General features: G+C 37.9%; 1 protein-coding gene across 10 annotated transcripts in view; it reads right to left on the reverse strand.

Moving 5' to 3' along the window:
* Positions 1-16601, reverse strand: part of ZBTB20 (zinc finger and BTB domain containing 20) — an 838685-nt gene that overhangs the window by 310867 nt on the left and 511217 nt on the right. Inside the window, exon 1 of one of the 10 annotated variants that reach the window (XM_054482790.2) lies at positions 1608-1755. The exons of 6 other annotated variants lie outside the window; for them this stretch is intronic. The gene's annotated coding sequence lies outside the window, so the exon portion shown is untranslated. Of the gene's footprint in view, positions 1-846; positions 975-1607; positions 1756-16601 lie in introns of those variants that run through there. 3 more of the 10 variants (XM_063661655.1, XM_063661654.1, XM_063661653.1) reach the window with 3 other exon arrangements.

The raw sequence follows: 16601 nt of genomic DNA on the forward strand, positions 1-16601 counted from the left end.
TGAACTCCTCTGCTAGTCTCACATCAGACAGGATGCAACCATCCCCACTCCATTCCTTCGACAACTTCCCAGAGCACACTCAATCAGTGTCCCTTATATTGAGGACAATACTATATTTGGGTTTAATACTGTGAGGACAGTCATTTAGTTTTCCTGTGGCAGGATGATAAATTTCCCGGGAACCAAATAAGGATTCTCATTGCATTCTTCTGCTTGATACTATGAATGCAGAAGAATAAACAAGAGGGTGTGACAAATCATATTTTCCAAAGGTCGGGTGTGGGGAAGTTCCCTAACATTTAAAAGCAACCAGTTGTTAGCAAAGTGATCTTTAGAACAGTATTAGCAAGAATGTTTGCTCTACATCCACTATAGATACTCTCTCCTGCTTAGCTAGGCATGTAAGTACTGTGAGCATAATGTAAATACTCAGAACAGAAATGCATGGAAAGCTGGTGGAGTGAAACTCCCAATGAACAATTAATTCCACTTTCACTTCTCCCATCTACCTCCCTGAATACTACCTCCCTGCCCCCACTCACCTATCTTCCTCTCCCAACAAGCATGTTTGCTAGGCATGTCAAGGCTGACATCCATCGGTGGCAGTATGAAACCTATGCCTGCAGGCTGCTCCTGAGCATAGCCTCAAGGCTCTGCCATTGTCCATAGAGTGCTCTCAGTTGTGCCCGCTAAAAATCTTCATCATTCCATTTGACTGTTTGGTAGTATTTCTTTAATTGTATTTTTTGTTTGTTTGTTTTAAAAACACCCTTTATTTCCTGCTTGCCTTAGAGACACCAAGAATAAAATCCTTGACACATCAAATTCTGGAACCTCACCACTCACCAGGACTGTGGTTCCTGATCCAAGGAGTGACGACTGAGAATCAGCACACAGTCTCTTGAGGGTGTCCAGGCCTGGCTGTTAAGCTCCCTGCTCTGATTAGTTTGTCGAGTTCACAGTGTTCCAGAGTGCTGAAGCACAGAAATTAGGGAGGGGAGGTGGAAGGAAAATCACTGGAGCCTCTTACGATCTAACTTCCACTAACTGGGAGGAAATGTCTTATAAATAAACAACAGTAAGAGAAACAAAAAAAAAAAAAACCCATCCCGTCCTGCCAGAGGAATGTACATTATTGTCTCCCGACGGAAAACTTTACACCACACCAGAATGCAGCCATGTCTCCTGAAACTACCTCCCTCAAAACAGAAAGAAAAAGAGAACCAAAAAGGAAAGGAGAACAAAACAGAACAAAAAAGATTTCATCCCCTTGAATTCTGTTGGGAAGTTCATGTGAGTTCCCAGTAGACAAACTAAACTAAGCAATTTCAACAGTGTCACTGTTCCAGAATTTTGTGCAGAGGCTGCTTATTAGCCAAATTTCATTTCTGCCCAGATCACTGCTGTACCATCCAGACATTTTCAGAAGGGAAGTTCAGGGAAGGGGGGAAGGGTACGACTGTGGAGAAGAGGAAGAAGAGAGGACAAAGGAAAACTCCTGATGAACCAGAATGCCCTAGCCACGGCCATGATAGAGCGAGCCCCCACCCACCACCCGACTACTGCTTGTTGAGGACTTGGTGATGCGGTGTGTTTTATCTACTTACTCTTTCTGCTCGGGAGGCTGAGGTTCCTACATTTCCAGCTCATGCTGGACTGTACCGTAAGCAACAAGTGAAATGAGTTCAGTGATCTCATTCTAGTCCTTCGACTCCTGTCCACATCACTAAGCGACTGCACAGCTTGGCACAGGCCAGGATGAGTCAGCAGTCTCTGGTCATGAGAGGCCAGGCCTGGAATAGCAGGGGGGTTTAGGTCCGGAGCAAAATGAAGCAGAAAGGCAGTCTAGATGGCAGGGCTCTGTTCTGCAATACACAGAAATACTGCAGGTCAAAATGAAAGCGCCTCATCAGCTCTGGGGTGAAGATTGTAGGACTGTAAAAAAAGAAGCATCAAGAGAAAAAAAAGCTGCCTACCAAACATAGCAAGGACAAAACAGAGTACCACAGTCAGAAAAAGAGGGCACTGGTAAAGCCCTGGAGGATTAAAGATGCTCATTAAGGTTTCTGAAATATCTTTTCTTCCACATGCTCCCAAACTTGAATTAAGAAATGGTGATTTCCTATATACTATCCTAGTATTTTGGTACTGTTTTCCCAATTCAGTAAGTAGCAAAACAAAAAAAAATGCAAAGCACTGCAGTTAAATAGCAACAAAAGTCTCATATTTCATAAAATAATATGAGTCTGCTATCTCAAAGGTATACATTTGGGTTAATAGTATCTGTATATAGCCTGTATGAAATGGTTAAAGAGGAGTACTCTTTAAATTGAGCTTGGGTGGGGGTAGAGAAGAGCTTAGAGAAAAGAGAGATACCAGTTAATGATAAAACAAGGGAACTATGACACTGTGACCATATTTCTACTCAATGGGGCCAACACAGACCTCCATTAGACCTCCATCAAGAAGTGATGCTCCCACTAATAGGACTTCAAACACTTCTCCCTCTGCAGTAGTATTGTAATATAGCAAGGGGAGAGGGAAAATAGATAGAAAAACAAGGTTCAACATAAAAAAAATTAGTGATAGACATTTTGTTTCAGAGGAGGCAACTGATAAAAAAAAGTCTTGGTATCTGAACAGGCTTAGAGAAATCATATCTAGATGAAGATGCCAGGTGGAGACTGATAATTATCAGGGAATGGTAGTAATGGCCATAAAGAAGGAAGAAAGCAATCTCAAGTCACATGATGTAGAATAAAACAGCATGGAAAACAGAAGGAGAGCAACAGGCTTGGGGAACGCTAGTAAAATATTTCTTTAAAGTCCTTTTAAGAGGGATAATGAGGACCCACCACATATTCCTAACTGTTGTCCCTCAGAGATGCACAGATGTATACGGGTAAGAAAATGTAAAATAAACTTTCAGCTTTCATTTTAGAGGGTATTAAGTCATCTCAACACATATTTACTAACTGTTTAATCTTGGGCAAATGAGCTTTCTAGCCTCAGTTTCTCTCTCTTTGAAATGGAAATAATATCATCATCCTCATGGAATCATTGTAAGCACTGAATCAATGTTCATTAACCCTTATCTCAGCAGTACCTGTCACATGGTGAACATTCAGTAAATTGCTTATTATTCATATTATTTGATTATCATATCATATCATCTTTATAAGTACCCAGTGAAAGAATCCCCTCCAGTGTTGTTCCACTGGATTGAGAGGAATCGATATGAAGACTCTAGTAAAATCAGTTGAGTAACACTGCTTACACTGCTGCTTTAAAAAGATTATTTCTGTCTGGGTATGTTAAACATTATACTTGAAGACACAGGATGTTGAAAATCTATTATGTGAAATCCTTGAATTTGGGTATCTATGTTGTCAAAGCAACTTGGAGCCTAACAGTTGTCCAGTAACTAGAGGCCCAAAAAAGAAAAGAAGAATTTTTAGAAGCTTCTCCAAAAGCAACAGGATAAAAGTGTTATTGGCCTTAACCGCATCATGAGGGCTTTTTACCAAAGGGGAAAACGTAGTCCAGTTGATCATCGCAGCCTAATTGATTAATTGTGGGTCTGACCATCTGGCTGATGAATGCTGACACCCAGCAGTGATTACTGTGTAACACAAATCCGGATGTGCTCTCCCTGATGCCTCCCACAATAATGGCAACTCTGAACTTAAGGTTAGTTTATTCAGGCCTCTTGGCTCAATCTCTTCATGGAATAGTGGTTGTGGCAGGGAATATTTTACTAGACCTGGTCAAGCATTATCTTCTCTTATTTCAGTTACCCACTCTTTTCCAACTCTACTCCTACCCACTCCTAAGCCCTCTCTTGTATATAATCACTTTTCATGCAAAGCATTCCATCTGTAGTTTTCATCATATTATCTGATTCTCATTTCTCGTTGCTCTATTCTGAAAAATATTTGACTAAACTAGAAATCTATACTGCTAGAATGCTATTTCACAGGGGATCCTATTGGGACATTTTTATTGTATCTTATTTGCTACTGGTTTACTTCAAATTACTCTGTGCTTCCAAATAAAGACAATTATTTTACCTAATTCATTAGCCTGATTAAAAGTCCCACATATGGCCTAAGTTTTCCATGAGGTTATCAGAATACAAGGGTTAACAGAAGATAATTTTTACATATTAAGCCTACTTCTGACCCTCAGTTAGGAGTATCCCATGAAGAAGATTCCCCTGGAGCATACTTTACTGCTAGAGAAAGAAAGTCAGACCCATGTAAATGACAAGGTTCAATAGCAATGCCATCCCACAAACCAATCTACACCTGGAGATGACTTGTACATGGAGAATTCACCAAGCAAATAAAACCTGTACATATAAATATAAACCCTGGGGAATTATAACAAAATAATTTCATTGTATTTTGTAGGAATGCACAGGGGAGTAACTGACAAAATATCTTATACAACCTTGACCAACAAGTCATAATGACAAATCATCCGTTTCCTCTTTTCTTTTCCCAGATTGGTTTCCAGCTCTAAATTCATCTTTTCTTTCACTCCCCACAGATGCTGAATTCTTCTATGTTCCAGGCTGAGTTAGTGTTAATTTTCAGTAGAGGACGGCAGTAGCATGCTGAACTGTAGAGTTCCGGGCTGGGAGTTGGGAAATGTTTTTGGCCTGACTGTCAGTAAACAACTATGTGTCTTGGGCAAGTCAAGTCCCTTAACTCCCCATGTCTCAGTCTCTTCATTGAAAAATGATAGGGTAGGACTGCATAAACTCCATAGTCTCTGCCAACACTAAGATTCTATGGTTCTATAGCTCATTTCCTTTTTTTTCTCCCTTTGGCATCGACTGCTCAACAACTCCGCTTATAGTAATTCTCTATGCTCTCAGTTACTAATGGAAAAATATGTCCTTCATTTACTACTTGGTATTTTGTATTTGTAATCTCTCTCTTTTTTTATTTGATGCTAGATACTTTGAGTCATAAACACCAACATATCCAAACAGATGCGTTAAATTTGAAGGCGTTTAAGGAAAATAGCTTTCCCATGTAGAATATTTAGTGTAGCAGGGCATGGAGGAAGCCAGCCATCCAAAAGTGGAGCAAAGGGGCCAATTCACAAATGAGAGAAAGCCTTTCATAATAAGAGTCTCCAGACTCTTTAACTTAGATAAAGCTAAAATGCTACCAACTTCCAACTACTTTTCCAATCAATCCCAGACACCATCACAGACACTTAGGACTACAAATCTGAGGACCAGCACTGGCAGCAATGCAGTTCTTATTTCACCTCCACCATCCATTGCCAAGTAGGATTTAGGATCGCATACTAATAAGAGCCAAGAGGACAATCTGTCATTTATTTTCCTCCAAACTTTTTGAAATTTCCCATTTGGGCTCTGTTTCCCAGTTTTAATTTGGTAACTGCCATTTTTCAGCATTTCTTTTAACAGGTTACTAATAACTTCTGATACAGGATCTCATATTTCATTTTATGCTGCTAGAATTGCTGTTAATATTTCATCTGCCTTCAATTCAGCTCTGAATAAAGGCTGCTAGGTTTTGATACACTGTTAACACTTTGGTTCTGGGGATTTGATCACCATGTTCATCCAGTTTGTCCATATTTTGTTAAAAAAAAGTAATAGGTTAGCTATCTCAGAAATATCTCAGGGTGTGCTATACATTCTAGGGATACTTCAGAGTTTCTTTTTCTGGATCTTTGATGAAAACCAACAAAAACAAGCATCCTGGGTTTGTTTTCACAAATGATTTGCCATTTGCTTCAGTGTCAGTATTCTGGAAGCAGGGTGCAGTGGTTAAGATTCAGGGCTCACAGGCAGATCTAGGTTCAAATTTTGGCTCTGAAATTTATCATATATATCACCTCAGGCCAGTTCCTTAACCTTACCAAGTCTTTCTTTTCCCATTTGTAAAATAGGGATAATAATAATATCCAATTCTATTAATTAATATGAGGATCCAATAAATATAAAGTGCTGAGCACTTTGAGTTCTCAATAAATGATGGCTATCATTATCCTAGCATTAATAATCTACAAATTCACATTATAGAATTATTATTTTGCAACATCTTTTCAGGGTCAACAAATTATTTTTTAGTCCAGCCTTTGTTGTTTGCTTCACTATACCTTACATTTTTAAAAACTCTCAGCAAAATCATGTAAAATATTTAAAAATTTGATATTTAAACTGTATGTACAGTTAGACTAATATATAGCACCATATTATTATTATTGTAGCACTTTTCAGTGTAGCAGCAAGTTCTCAAAACTTTTTGTCCATCTAATGGCCAGCCCTAGATAAGGCACACTGTACCAATACTAATCTGTTCTATAAAAAGATGACATCATATTTACCTTCTCCTACTCCCAAAGAATATAGATTATTTTAATATTCTTTGGGTATGTGTCAGTCAGGGCCTGTTTGGAGAGAGAGACCATATAGCAATTTGAATAGAAAGTTAGTTTAAATTATTAATAATAACAGGGGATTAAAGTAATAAGAGTAGCTAGTAAGAAGTAAAGAATACTTTAAAGAATATAAGAATAACATGGGCCAGGCGCAGGGGCTCATGCCTGTAATCCCAGCACTTAGGGACGAGGTGGGTCTTCAGCCTACGAGCTGAAGACTAGTTTGGGCAAAATGGTGAAATGCTGTTTCTACAAAATATTAGTCGAGCATGATGGTGTGTGCCTGCAGTCCCAGCTACTTGTGAGGCTGAGGTGAGAGGATCGCGTGATTCCAGGAGGTTGAGGCTGCAGTGAGCTGTGTTCATGCCACTGCATTCCAGCCTGGGTGACAAAGCGAGACCTTGTCTTAAAAAATAAAAAAGAATAGAAGAATAACAAATGTAAGGAACAGCCATTATTTGCAGGGCTAAGATAGCATATCCAAGGAAGAGTCTCCTCCATCCCGGGACTGAGATCTAGATGTTGCAGGACTCAAGACAAAAATCTCCTGGACCCCTGGACCAGGATCCAGACCTTGTTGGACAACACACAGCCATAACTCACTGAATGGCAGAGAAGTTGCTGGGGAGCTGCATCAGTAGAACCTGCACTCTAGGATGCTAATGAAAGCTATTTACAGGGATGTATCTCATCTGAGGCACTCTGCTATAAATTGCCCAATGTGTCTGTACACATGTGTGTGTACGTGTGTGCGTATGGTGGGTGCTAGGGGTAGCTGCTACCTGCCACGTACTGGAGAAGCTACCTGTGCTTCAGCTGCTGGGTACCGGGTTAGCTGCATTTGCTGCGGGAGCTAGATGCTGTAAAAGTTGCTTACGTTGTAGAAGCCAGGCTCTGGAGAAACCGTGCACATTGCAGGAGGCTGCCAAAGTAGTGCATGACAACCAGGAAGGAAAATTTCTTCTTTCTGCAACATCTCCCTACCTTCTCTACTGACAAAGCACCCTCATACCAGCTAGCGAAGAAAAAATATTTAAACAATCCAGATACATTTTTGCAGAGCAGGCAAGGAGGACTACATTTGGAAGGAGGCAATGGGAGGTAATACATTGGTAACTGGCACAGATATTATTATTTGCTCACACACTTCATGAAATAACTCACATTAGAGATTATAATCCAGTATTTTCAACTGATTGCACTACTGTTCACATTTACTAATAAACCAACTCCCTTTGCATAGTTAAGCAAATACTGTCAGAATTAAGAAAAATAAGAGGCCAGTAAATAAATACCTATAATAGAATATTTTAAAGTGACAGTACTAGTATAGTCCCCCAAGTGCTGCCCACATACATTATAATTACATGTTTATAATTTACTTAAGAAAAAAATATACAGAAGTACTAAGCTATTAACCTAAATGTATGCATCAGTGATCTCACACCAGAATCTCAACTAAGTGGGCATTCAGGAGAGTCATTACAAACAACCAACAGCTTTGAGAGACGTAAAAATTGCCTCGATTATCATTTTTCCTTTCTCTTTCCTTTTCTTTTAATTAACTCTAGAACTCATATTTGCTTCTTCTATGACATCTTTGTGGAGGGGTGGGGTGGCTCTTAAATAGGTTATTTTTTTTTTATTTTTATTTTTTTTGAGATGGCGTCTTGCTCTGTTGCCCAGGCTGGAGTGCAGTGGTGCAATCTTGGCTCACTGCAACTTCCGCCTTTCGGGTTCAAGCAATTCTCCTGCCTCAGCCTCTCGAGTAGCTGGGATTACAGGCACGTGCCACCACGCCCAGCTAATTTTTGTATTTTTAGTAGAGACGGGGTTTCACCATATTGGTCAGGCTGGTCTTGAACTCCTGACCTCATGATCCACCTGCCTCGGCCTCCCAAAGTGCTGGGATTACAGGCATGAGCCACGTGCCCGGCCAAATATAGGTTACTGTTTTTCAGAAAAATACATATTTAGGAATTTTTTCTTATGATTCTGGTCCTATATTGTTCTACTCTTAATATTAAATACAGAAGCATCAATAAATGACCAATTTGGTAAACTATGATATTGCGATCATTGTTAGAACTAGTTTTACATATAGGGAGAGGGTATATTCCAAAATACCTCTCCTACTTTTGCCTAATTCCCTTAAGAGGGGACAGGTGCTTTTGCTCTATAATTAGAGGTAGGGTTTAAAACCACAAACACCTGACATTAGCAAGGAGTGTGGTTGTGAGAGGCTGAGAGCAGAAAAGCTAATTGGGTGAGGAGAGTCCTGTGGAGAGTAGACTATACTGAGGTCAGGACCACAGAACACCTTTCTCACCATTCATCTGTTTTTACCTATGCCTGGCCATCAGCACTATCTCTTCTCACTATTATGGAAGGGGTCTACTTGTTACCTCACACTTGTGTTTTCTGAAAGCCAGTGGTATCCAGCAAAGCAAGCCACGTTGGGTTGTCTCACAATCACACCGTAGGCATCTCTGCCAGCTGCAGGTGGTTATCCTTATGATTTCCTTTTGTTTGTGCTACGCATGAGTACTGAGGATAAACTTAATGACCCTATGTTTAGTTCTCTCCACCAACACACATACACACCCCCCTCCCCTGCAATTCCTGACTTCAAAAAGAGATGAAGACAAAGGAGTGTCATAAGTCCGTGTGATTCAGGCAGGCAAGTCCATTTTATTTTAGTTTGCCCTTCTGTTCTGCTGGCTTTATCTGCTATGACCCACTATACTTACCCTGTCGGCTGTTCTTAGTAGCAACATGCCTTTTTAATCAGCCTTCCTGGGGTCTGCATTTGATTACAGCATTTGTGTTCTATTTTGATTCTTTTGTACTGTGCCCTGTGGTGTTAGCTTGAAAGGTGTTATTTATAAAATGAAATTCTATTGTATTGCCACTTGGATTCAAAGAGGACATATAATATTAATGCAGAATGTATTTAATAATATCTTGAATCTATTAAATCAATTTCTTCATGAGAATACAGAATGGAAGGGAGGCACGTGGGCTGATAATCAGGTAATAGGACTTAAGAATTACCTGAACTTTTCCTTCACAAGCTTTCCTGAAAGCTGGCACAAGAATCATTCTCTTAATGTCAGGGTTTCCAAGTGGAGGGGACTACCTTTCTTCAGCCAGACCAGTGCAGTGCGCACCTGTTTAAACATTCAACTGTGCAGGCCAAACATTTTCCTAGGCTTTTAGATGCAAATTTTTTGACTAAGGAAACTATGAGACCAAACATGAATATGACTTTTTTACTACATAGAAAGATTTAGGTTATGAAGGAAATGTAATCACCTATTTCTAAAGATCTACTTTCAAGATTTGTAAAAAGAAGTATATTTGTTCTCATACTGACTCTTCTCAAAAGCAGGATAGGAAAATTCTAGTGATACCAAGAACTGATACAAAGTTTCCAAGGTGGCATGTTCAGAATGATGTTCTCACCTAGCAAAAGGGCAGGTTTCATTATGGGCTGCTGGGCTTACAGTCAAATGTTTCTAGATTAGATTGATGGAGGAGTCCCCAAGTTTTTTCAACTTCTAATTTTAATTCCAACTAAAGACTGAAACATTGTACACTGTATCACAGCTTGCACAGCACATTTCTTGTTGCATACATTCCATTCTTTCACTACAATTTTTTTTTCCTGTTGATATATCTGAAATCATCAATGGTTATGCTGCTGTTTGGATAGGGAATAAGAAAGAATTTGGTTTGAAAGATGATTTAGGAATCAGGCTCTGCAGAACTTACTAAAAGAAACTGTAACATACAAAGGAACCTGGCTGGGTAGTCTTGAAAGAAGAGTTCCTGGATTTTTACCTGTTGTTATTCAGTGGCATATTATATAACTGCAGAAAAATCAGGGTCCAGTTTTCTAATCACTAAGAGGTGAATAACTGTCCTTTTCTACTTGCACTGGGCTACTTTAGGGATGGATAAGAAAATGATTCCAGAATCTTCTAAATGCTTTGCAATGAAGGTGAAATACAAATGCACAATATTATTAAAATGATAGTTTAGACAACATTTTTATTTCTCCAAATCTAGAGATGAAAAATAGTAACAAAGAAATAAATTTCTTCCACTTCAAAAATAAATAATATACCCTTATTTATAAATGACACGTCAAATATAAGGAACTAGGATGTGTTGGGGAATACACATCTCAATTTTGAAGGCATCAAATTATGAGCTATTTGCATGTAGGAATCACATTCATCTCTGTATCCACCCAGGTTCTACCTCACTGATTTACATTATGTAAGTATTCCATTCATTAACATATGTTGAATTGAAATGAAAAATGAGATCGCACAATTTTAGAGCTCAAATTAACTAGAGACCATGTTAAATCCTGTTGCCTCATTTTGCAGATGATACAACTGAGGCCCAGATAAGTAACTTATCTAAGTCCAATACTAAAAATATTACAAGTTTTAGAAGAGTTATTTTAAAGATCTGCCACTGAAAATATATCACTGAATTAAAACAAAATAGATATTCTTCTGTCAAAATAAGAAGCACTATTCAGCTCAAATAATCTGATGTATCCTAACCTAATCAAGAAGGCTGAAGCCTAAAGTAACAAGTATACGTAATTAAATAGCTATAGACCCATAGGCATGTTAGAAATGCCAAGTTACTGAGGGGTGCATATCTTAATACTTTGTCTATCAGCCAGTCCAAATGGCATAGTTTTTTTTCAAGTAAAATTAATGTCTTAACAAATAGTAGGGGTGAAGTCAGCAAGATGGCAGAGTGGAAAACTCTTCCTCTCATTCTTCCACAGAAATACTGATAAAACAGTGTTGGAACCAAAATACGTTGAAAATATATTCAGATTGTAGCTAAGAAGTAGAGGCACCCTAGAGGATCCCAAACTAAAAGCAGTTGCATTTGCATGGGTAAAAAGTGCAATTTCACGTTAGAATGTCATATCAGTACTTCCCCCAGACTGGCTTAGCTCAACACTGAGAGGACTGCTTCAGCTCATGATTTCTCCTGTGCCACAGAAAGTGAGATTGGAGTGTGCATCTGGCTTCCTGGCCTCTGGCCTCTCAGAGAACCCTCTGTTGGGTCAGTTCCTATATTGCCTCATACTGTGTACTGACACACCTGTAGAACTTCGTTCCCAGGGATGGGTAGGAGCAAAGAAATGAGGAGGGCAACTCCTTACAGTTAGAGCTGCCTTGCAAGATTAGGAATAGGGGCAGAACTGAGGTTATTCTTAGATGAGGGAGGAAAGGGAATGAAGGGGGCCTTATTCTCAGCATTTCAGAGTTCCCTCTGTGAAGCCAGTTTCCATTTCACCTTGTACTGTGCCTTGTACGACCATTAGAACTTGGTTCTGAGGGATAGTTAGCAAAAAATAAAAGGAGAAGCCATCCCTTTGCAGCTGGCACTGCTCTGTATAATAAGAAAAAAACATGGAACCGAGCCTTTTCCTTGAGAAGGCAAGGAAAGAAGTGTAAAGGGCCTTGCCCCCAGCCTTAGATTGTGATCTCCAAGGTGTTTTTCTCTATCTTGTCTCATATTAAGCACCATAAACTGGTAAAGGTCTCTACTCATCAAAACTAGTCTATAAAGACTGGGAAAGGTAGCTGCTACTTCAAATGTACAGATCACAAAGAAAATCTACAAGGAGCACAAAGAGTCATCTCCAATAACCATCCTGAAAGAAACAGAGATCCCTGAATTAACTGACAACGAATGCAAAATAAATGTCTTAAAGAAGCCCAGTGAGTTACAAGAGAACACTGAGAGATAGCTAAATAAAATTAGGAAAAAGATACAAGAACAAAATGAGAAGCTAAATAAAGAGATAGAGACTATAAAAAGGAACCCAATAGAATTACTGAAGCTGGAGAATACAAAAATTGAACTGAAAGATTCACTAGAGGAGTTCAAAAGCAGACCTAATCAAGCAGAAGAAAGAAACAGTGAACATAAAGACAGATCATTTGAAATTATGCAGTCAGGAGCACAAAGAAAAAACAAGGACAAAAAGTGAGGAAAGCCTAAGTGACTTATCGGACTCCAACAAGTGAATCAATAAACACATTAGGGAATTCTGGGGAGAAGAGAGGGAAAGGGGTAGAAAGCCTATTTAAAGAAATAATGGCAAGGAACTTCCCAAATCAGGGGAGAGAAATCAACATCCAGATTCATGAAGTCCTAAGAACTCCAAAGATCTACACCAAGACCCATTATAATCCAATTGTCAAAAGTCAAAAACAGAATTTTGAGAGAAACAAGAGCAAAGCAACTCATCACATTCAAAGGAGTCCCCGTAAGACTGTCAGCAAATTTATCAGCATAATCCTCACAGGCAAAGAGAGAGTAAGATGACATATTCAAAGTACTGAAGATCAAAAAACAACAACAACCTGTCAACCAAGAACGCTATACTCACAAAAGCTATCCTTCAGTAATAAAGAAGAGGTAAAGACTTTCCTAGACAAACATGTTGAGGGGTGTTCACCATCACTGTACCTGCTTTGCATGAAATGCTACAGAAAGTTCTTTAAGCTGAAACGAAAGGATGTTGATTAGCAGCATGAGAAGATGAAAGTATAAAACTTGCCAATAAAGTCAAGTATATCATCAAATACTAGAGACCTCTGTACTCTAATGATAGTGTGTAAATCACTTTCAACTCTGGTATAAACATTAAAAGACAAAACTATGAAAGTAATAACATGATTTGTTAATGGATACACAGTATAAAAAGATGCAAATTGTGACACCAATAACATGAAGTGTGTATATAGGAGAAGTAAAAGAGTAGAGATTTTGTATGTGATCAAATTTAAGTTGCTATCAGCTTAAAATAGATGATTATAAGTTGTTTTATGGAAGCCTCATGGTAAATACAAGCAAAACACCTGTAGTAGATATATAAAACATAAAGAGAAAGGAATCAAAGCATATTGCTACAAAAGATAATCAAATCACAAAAAAAGACAGCAACAGAGGGACAAAGGAACTACAAAACAACCAGACAATAATTTAAAAATGGCAGTAATAAGTTCTCACCTATTAATAATTAAGTGTAAATGGATTAGCTTCCCCAATCAAAAGATACAAACTGGCTGAATAGATTAAGAAGAAGACTAACCATATGCTGCTAAAACAGCAACAACAACAACAACAACAACAAAAAACAACAACAACACACTTTAGCTTTAGGGACAAACATAGACTCAAAGTAAAAGGTGGGAAAAATATATTCCAAGCAAATGATAACCAAAAGCTAGTAAGAGTGGCTATTCTTATATCATACAAAATAGACTTTCAGCCAAAAACTGTCACAAGAGACAGAGAGAAGGTCATTATATAACAAGAAAGTGATTAATTCATTAAAATGATATAATAATCCCCTTGATTAGGATCCTTTTGATTGGAATCCTCTTGACTGGAGTAGAACAAAAACTGAATAATTGTAAACTATTATTATAAAGTAGAGATCTCCAATACACTACTTTTTATTTTTCCAAAGCTTTCCTGGAGATCACAGAGAACTGAACATGGAGAAAAAGTGAGCAAGAGACAGCAGTAGGCTTTATGCTTTAAATGGCTGTATAGCTTGTTAAAGATTATTGTTTGTGTATTAAAAAAAATGACTCTAGAAACATAATTGGGGTTTCACAGATCAAATTCAAATTATTAACTTAGTATTTCAGCCTCCATTACTTGCTCTATCTTGCTTAGGCATCTTAGGTTCCAGTGCTTCCCAACAAGTGTTCTGTGGTGTATGCAGACTATGTTAGTGCTTCTCTTTATTTTGGTATTTTCACAGGAGACCTAATTTTAAATTTTCTGTTCTATCATCTCCATGATTTCTTAAATTATGTCTAGACTTCTGGATTAGAATATTATTCATGTACTTACTATGATTCAATAAACATCTTCTATGTGTGAGACAGTAGGAATTAAATACAAATAAGACTTATTTCTTATCTTCAAAGAATAAAGGAATTCACAATACAGTGGCCACTTACAATATATAACATGCGTTCCTGCTTTTAAGCTTTTATTCTTTCTATAATTAGAGTATCCTATCATTATTTTATTGATTGAATTCCTTTAATTATCTTATAGTCCAGCTTATGTTCTGCTTCTTCCATAAATTAATGTTTACTTTTTATAGCCCACACTAAGTTTCCTTTTCCCCCCACTATTACAGTGGAAGTGGACACTATTCCCTACCCAAACTCCATTCCCTCATTCTTCCTAGCCACAGACCTCTAATTTGTGCAGAGTGGCAATGTGCTCAGTGCTGGATGATGAGTTTTGAAATTTATAAGCCAATTATGACAAGTGTATTCTCTAATTTGCTTGCTTCTCTAGCAAAGAAGGGTGGCCTAGGTATTCAATTATAGCCAATAAGATCTACATGGCAATCCACTTGAGAGGCAAGTTTCTGAGAAAGCTTTGTTTTTTTCTGTTACAAAGAGGAAGGTAAAAGGCAATTCTTTTGTTTCCTCCTCCTTCCCTCTTTGAACATAGACATGATGCTTGGAGTTGTGGCAGCTATTTTGTGATCATAAAGTGACAAGCATGAAAGAAAGACAAAAAGAATCCCAGAGATGTCAGCACAGACTTTATCACATACCAGGAATTTCCTACCTCTCAACTTCTGGACTTCCTGTTAGGTGAGAAAACTGAATCTCTATTTGTTTAAGCCACTTAAGTCAGGATTTGCTACCTGCTGCTGAACACATTTCCAACCAAAGTAATAATAGTAACATTCATAATTTGAATTCACCAAACTGTTCTTCCTAACTAGCTAACAGACATTGGTCACATTCTTGGCACTTAATAAACATTCATTTGCTTCACATATTGATTAAATATGCTAGACTTTTATATGTAATGAAATTCTCACACAGAAAGGAAGGGGGGAATTTGGATTAGTATCAGAAAAGAGGATTAAACCAGGTTAAAAAAGGAAAATTTGATTCTATAATAAAAAATTAAATGATAAGAATTTGTTACAATGTAGCTCAATTATTATATACAATAAAAGCAAATTTTAAAGTATTTTCCAAAATTAATAGCAACATATTTTAAGAATTAAGACAGTAGAATAAGCCCCCAAATGATAAATGTTTTAAAGGAGAGATGATATAAACAAGTCTTCTATTAAATGTGAAGACAATACTATGCAGTTCTACTGAAACCTAAGTGAGGAACCAGCGTTTGTCAAATACCACTAGCAATAAGACTTTTTCTCTGTCCTTTAGGTTGTATGACTGTGATTCACCCCAATGCTACAGGCTCCTTAGCATGCTCATTATTTCTAAAATCTTTCACCTGAGGTTTGAACCCATGACTTAGGAAACTATTATCGCATTTGCTTTTAGAGAAAAGGCTACGTAAGTTTTGACAGAAGCTATTTTCAAGCCATCCAAATATTACAAGTAAGTAGTGGGGAACTGTTGAGAAGAGAAATGAGTAGCTTTGGGTCGTTTTAGGTTAGCGACCTTAAACATAAGGTGTGATTTAATCAGAAGCCAGAGTAATTATGGCAGGAGGTGGGGAAAAAGACTCAGAGCCGTCTAGAGTTAGGGAGGACTTTGGTGGCAGCTTTCAGCTCGAGCTAAAACTGCAGGATTCTGTCAGAGGCTCCACAAACAAAGGGCTGCATTATGTAACGCATCTTGTATTTCTTTGTGAACTATTCCACAACAAAGTTTCATTAGTTTTTTTTTTCTTTTTTTTTTTTTTTCTCTCCTAGAGATTTTTTTTTTACCACTTCCAGCCCGCAACTTGTTGCTCAGAAGGGAAATTTTCTACCTTAAATAAAAGTTTAAATCGTAAGCAAACTGACTTTTTTTTAGGAACAAATCAAATTAATTTGAACTTTATAATAACTGGGAAAATGTTTTTTAAGTTAGGTGGATGATAAGTAATCTTATATGAAGAATTTCCAAATAATTTAGCAATAGTTAGCAATAATTTGGCAATAGTTAGCAATACTAGTTCATATCTCTCTCCCTCTCTGTCTCTATCATTTTCTGATAGTCTGTTTAGACATGTAACACTTCTGGGTCACCTTTCAATGGAGCATTTCATAGGCAGAATTGGAAGACAGCATGACACATGGATGGCACATAGCAATATGTTCTCATAAATCGTATCTGTTTTCA

This window comes from Pongo pygmaeus, chromosome 2 (assembly GCF_028885625.2).
Source record: "Pongo pygmaeus isolate AG05252 chromosome 2, NHGRI_mPonPyg2-v2.0_pri, whole genome shotgun sequence".
NCBI lineage: Eukaryota > Metazoa > Chordata > Mammalia > Primates > Hominidae > Pongo > Pongo pygmaeus.